Here is a 6,000-nt window from a genome sequence, read left to right on the forward strand (position 1 = left end):
CTGTTCGGTAGTCGCGGGCCAAGACTGGTTGCCCTACATTGAAGCTCCTTGTCGGCTTCTCATCGATGTGCTGGAATTGCTTATTCTCAACATCTCTTCGTACATTGGGTCGGAGCAAATCCAGACGAGATCTCAACCTTCGGTTAAAGAACATCATGGCTGGGGTCTGGTTGGTGACTGCATGTGTCGCATTTCTGTAGGCTAACAGGAAATTGTCCACCTTATGCTGCAGTGGAATGTCGTCATCGCACATGGCCTTTACTGCTTTTTTAAAGGTTTGTACGAACCTCTCAGCCAATCCATTTGTGGCTGGATGATGCGGGGCGGATGTGTAATGCCTTACCCCATTCCTTTTCATAAATCTTCGAAACTCTTCGGACACAAACTGTGGTCCGTTATCAGAGCAAATCTGCTCTGGCAAGCCGTTCCTGGCAAAAATGGTCCGTAGGACTGCAATAGTTTTCTCCGTGGTGGTGGAGGACATTTTGATCACCTCAGGCCATTTCGAGTGCGCATCCACGGCTATTAAAAACATTGAGTCCGTGAATGGACCAGCAAAATCAATATGCACCCATTGCCATGGAGATGAGGGCCACTCCCATGGGTGTAGAGGGGCATGTGGTGGTGCATTTTGGACCTTCTGGCATCCTGAGCAGCTCTTTGTCAGGTCCTCGATTTGCTGATCGATCCCCGGCCACCACACATAAGCCCTAGCAAGGCTTTTCATTTTCACCTCTCCCAGATGACCTTCGTGAAGCTCATTGAGCACTCTTTCCCTTAACTTCGGTGGAATTACCACTTGGGATCCACACAGCAAGGTCCCCTGGCATACTGACAGCTTGTTCTCTTCTGGATGAGAATGCTGGCAACAGTGAGTCGCCATGTGCTGGCCATCCCTTCACCGTCAAATCATATACCTGAGACAGTGTCGGGTCATTTCGGGTCTCCTTCTCTATACCAGCGTTAGTTACTGGCAAGCATTCAATTATAGTCGAATGAAATATTTCGACAGGATCCACTGCTGGTGCTTCCTCCACAGTAGGCAGTGGCAGGCGTGATAGCCCATCAGCGTTTCCATGCTGTTTCGTGCCCTTATACTCGATTTCATATTGGTGCGCCCCTAGAAAAAGGGACCATCTTTGTAGCCGTTGCGCAGTCATCACCGGAACGCCCTTCTTTGGATTAAAGATGGAGACAAGTGGTTGGTGGTCAGTCAGCAAGGTGAACTTCTGCCCGTGCAGATAGTGGCTGAACTTTTTCACTCCCCACACTAGGCTGAGGGCCTCCCTGTCAATCTGGGCGTAGTTACGCTCGGCTGAGGTTAGTGACCGAGACGCAAAGGCTACTGGCCTCTCCGAGCCGTCCGGGAATTTGTGCGACAGCACCGCTCCAATGCCATAGGGTGATGCATCACACGCCAACCGAATTGGTAGTGCTGGGTTGAAATGAGCCAACACCTCTTTTGATGTGATCAATTCTTTGCTCTTCTGGAAAGCTCGCTTACATTCGTCATTCCACTTCCATGGTACCCCCGTTTGCAGTAGGGTGTTCAGTGGGTGTACTACTGTAGACAAATTCGGCAAGAACTTATGGTAGTAGTTCACCAGCCCGAGGTACGACCTCAGTTGTGACACATTTTCCGGTGCTGGAGCCTTGACTACTGCCTCAATCTTTTCAGGGGACTTATGTAACCCCTCTTTATCAATAATGTGGCCACAATACGAGATCTGCTTCTGGAAAAACTCGCATTTGTGGCGATTAGCTTGGAGCCCATATTCCTTCAATCTAGTGAGCACCTGCTCCAGGTTGGCGAGGTGATCACTGTCATTTTCGCCCGTGACCAGGATGTCGTCCAAATAACACTGGGTCCCTGGAATCCCTTGCAGGACTTGATCCATTGCCCTTTGCCAAATAGCCGGAGTTGATGCTACCCCGAACACCAGCCGGTTGTATTGGTAGAGACCTTTATGAGTGTTGATCGTGAGGTACTGTTTCGAGGCTTCTTCTACCTCCATTTGCAGGTACGCCTGGGCCAGATCAATCTTAGTGAAGCGTTTCCCTCCAGATAGCGAGGCGAAAATATCTTCAATCCGCGGAAGCGGATATTGTACAGTGTGAAGGACTGGGTTCATTGTCACCTTAAAGTCCCCACAGATGCGAACCTTCTTTGGTTCCCCAGGCGTATTACTCAACGACCTCTTCATTACAGGAACGATGGGTGTAGCCCACTCGCACCAGTCCACTTTGGACAGTACTCCTGAACGTTCCAAACCTTCCAGCTCTGCTTCGACGGCTGGGCGGATCGCATAAGGTACCTGTCTGGCCTTAAAAAACTTTGGGCTTGCATTTTCCTCTATTTTGATCGTTGCTGTTATGCCGTTTAGTGTTCCAAGTCCCTGCTGGAACACTTCTTGTGCATCAGTTAGCATTTTTGACAGTCGTCCAGGTGTGACGTCGTCATCCTTTTTGGCATCTACAGTCAGTGCTTGTATGGAATGCCAATCTAGCTGTATCTTCCGGATCCATTCGCGCCCTAGTAGTGGTGGTCCTCCATCTGGCAATGCATATAGGTCCATTTTTGGTGTTTCCTTGCCGTTATATATAACGTTCACCCTTATTTTTCCTTTGGGGTAGACTTTTTGCCCCGTGTACGTCTTCAAGACAATCTCTGTATCTCTCAAAGGTATATGTGAGAATAGCCGCTTGTAGTCCCTTCGGTTTATGACTGTTAGGGCTGATCCTGTGTCCAATTCCATTTTCACTTGGACTCCGGCTATCTTGAGCGTGACCCAAATAGTTTGGTGATCCTCCGTTTTGATCACATTATGTAGTTCAAGACAACCCAGCTCCTTGCTTCCGGAGTCTGTATCACTTTTCTGTTCGTCTGAACTACTCTCCGTCACCTTATACTTCTTGTACTTCTCCTGTGGAGATTTCTTGCTGCTGGTTTTCTTTCCCGACCTGCAGACTCTTGCTATGTGTCCTACTTTTCCACACTGTCTGCACACTTTGTCCTTGAACCAGCAATCCTTATGGTCGTGTGTTGTTCTGCCGCAGCGATAGCACTTCACTGTTCCGTATGACATTTCATTTGTGCCATATTCTTGCGGTCTCCATTGTATCTCTGCCGCGCCCCGTGCTGCTGCTTCGTGTGATACTGCAATGCTGAAAGCCTTGTCCAGCGTAAGATCCTTTTCTGATAGAAGCCGTTTCTGGGTTCCTTCACTTTGAAGCCCACATACAAACTTGTCCCTTAAAGTATCTGCTAGTCCCGTTCCAAACTGGCAGTGTTTCGATAGCTTGCGCAGTTCCGTTAAAAACTCAGCATTACTTTCATCTTTATGCTGGTTCCTTTTGTGAAACTTAAATCCTTCTGCTATCAGCAGCGGTGTGGGGTTTAAGTGGTCCTGTAGGATTGACACTATGTTTTCAAAATCCTTTTCCACTGGCTTCTCTGGGGTTACTAGGTTTCGCAGTAAGCCATACGTTTTTGCACCCATTGAATTCAACAATACCAGCGCTTTCCTGTCATCTGGCACTTCATTCGCCTTGCAGTACACTTCTATGCGTTCGACATATGTCGTCCAATCTTTGACTGCATTGTCGAACGCTGTGACACTGCCACTCTTCGGCATCCCTGAGTGTGGTTAGACTGGCTCAAAATGGCGTCTCCCGCGCTCTCCCTTCTTCCCCGCTGCGGCTCAAAATGGCGTCTCCCGCGCTTTCCTTTCTTCCCCGCTGACGCTGCTCAGCCCTTGAACACCGGCTGCGCTCTGCGCGTTTTCCTGCGCGCCTCTCTCCCCCGTTGACGCTGCTCGGCCCTTGAACACCGGCTGCGCTCTGCTCTCTCTCATCCGTTGACGCCGCTCGGTCCTGAACACCGGCTGCGCCCTGTGCGCTCTACCCTCTCTCTCCCCCCGTCGACGCTGCTCGGCCTTTTTCTGTGCCGTCGGTCGGCTCTAGCCGCCGCTGTCCGGGAAGGGTCTGCGCAGTACCTGTTGCCAGCCCGTTTCGCTGGACCACCATGACTGGAGAACCAAGCCTGGCTCTCGACAGCCTCCCCTGCGATGCTGAAATCTCCGCTGGGAGACTGGGGGGCTTCCCGTGGTCGACGCCCGTGCTTCTGGACTCGGCCTTCTTCCACTGTTCTCCAGGAGCGAATCCCTGGGAGGTGATGCAGAGTTGCAGGTAGGTTTGAATCTGCTCGTCGCCAATGTTAGATCCGTGTATCTTGATGTTGTGTCCTTCAATAATTAGACAAGAGACTGCAGGGAACAATCAACAGGTGTTTACTGGATGAGGGTTACTCTAAAACTAACTGTACAAATCCCTACTCAGGGTTTATATACAGGTGTGGTCACTGCCAGTACTACAGTATACAGGAGCTGTAAAAAGTAGTTCTCTCCCTTAAAGGTACATACATTACACTCAGCACCACTCATCTAGGGAGGTAAAAAATCACACTGAAGCCCTAATTGAGGAGAATAGTACAGAGGCAGGGGATTGGAAGGGTTGTGGAGGTCATGAAAATTCAAGATTGAATGATAATGGAATCCTTTAGGGTAGAAATTCATCTTGGCCAGTAGTGCTAAACGGGCAGGATCGCATCGGCCATCTGTTATACGCCCCGTTTGATATTCAGCACTATTGAAGCCAGTGGAGTCTAACAGGCGGCCAGTTCTACACTTCCCATTTTGCACTACTGCCCTAGATGAGTTTCTACCTCATTGGCCCGGATATTCCGATCCCTACGGGTGTGTACGCGCTGTGTACCCACCAGTAGGGACATCAGAAATGCCGGTTTCAGGCATGCACAGCGCATGTGCTGAAAACCAGCATTTCCGATCTGTCAAGAATGCTCTTGACAGATTGGATGCCTGCCCTAGAGAAGGGCGTCTGCGGGCGGAGAGTTCTGCTTTCTGTAGAACCTCTGCCCGCAGAAAACTTTTAGAATTCTTACGTAAGGCCTGCTTTTACCAGGATAAGAGTTGAAAAAAGTTTTTTTTTAATTTGTCATTTATCATTTAAAAATCCTTTAGAAAAGGTAAGTTTATTTTTAGCCCTGTAAAAAACTTTAATTATTTTTTCAAAAATGTAAATTTTTGTTTAAAATATTTAATTTATTGTAATTTCAACTAATTTTAAAAATGTGATTTATTTTAAATTTATTTATTTAATGTTTTGAAGTGTTTTTGGGGTGATCTCCATTCATATATTTGACAGGTCTATCTGTCAAGTGTATGAAGGGAGATTCCCTTCTCCTATTGGCTCCCCATGGCCCACGTGATCCCAGGGATGCTGCAAACTACATGCGCCTCTGGGATACGTGGGCCCTGCACACTTGGAGTTTGGAGAGGCCCAGCATCGGAACTATATGCACCTCGGGAGTCCTCAGGTAAGTGCGTAGATTTTTTCCAGATCGGACGCTTCCGCACGCGGGAAGCCTCTGATCGGAAAATACGGCCCAACATGTTTTAAAACATCAACTAAGGTGAGATTCAACAGCTACTGCAAACTTACAAACTTTATCTTACAGACTGCCTTGTGCTTGTACATTGTCAGATACTGATTGTTAAGGGATGGCCTCGAAATATTCGTATATAACAGGAGGTAGGGGAAGATGAAGAATTATAAAACTAGACTGATATCAGATGTAACATTATGAGCGGGTAAATTCATACTCCAATGAAGTGTAAACTGGAGAATCAGGGCCACTGTGTTGCAGCCCTAACTCCAACACTTGCTCACTTCGAGCACCGTTCCCCACTGAGAACATCGGGGTGCTCAATGCACCCTGATATGTCTTTCTTCTTTCCTGCAAACTCTTCACATGATGCAAATTTGCTAGACATGGTTCTAAGTAGGGATTTTTTTGTGTGTGAATTCCCAGCTGTGTTTGATGGGACTCATAATTTTTGTTTCTACTTGAATCTCAAGTTACTCGGAGTCTCTGCAGGATTAATCCACCAAAATAAATAAATGTCTACACAATCAATTTCA

This window comes from Somniosus microcephalus, chromosome 1 (assembly GCF_052327205.1).
Source record: "Somniosus microcephalus isolate GS21.2 chromosome 1, FLI_Smic_1.0, whole genome shotgun sequence".
Taxonomy (NCBI): domain Eukaryota; kingdom Metazoa; phylum Chordata; class Chondrichthyes; order Squaliformes; family Somniosidae; genus Somniosus; species Somniosus microcephalus.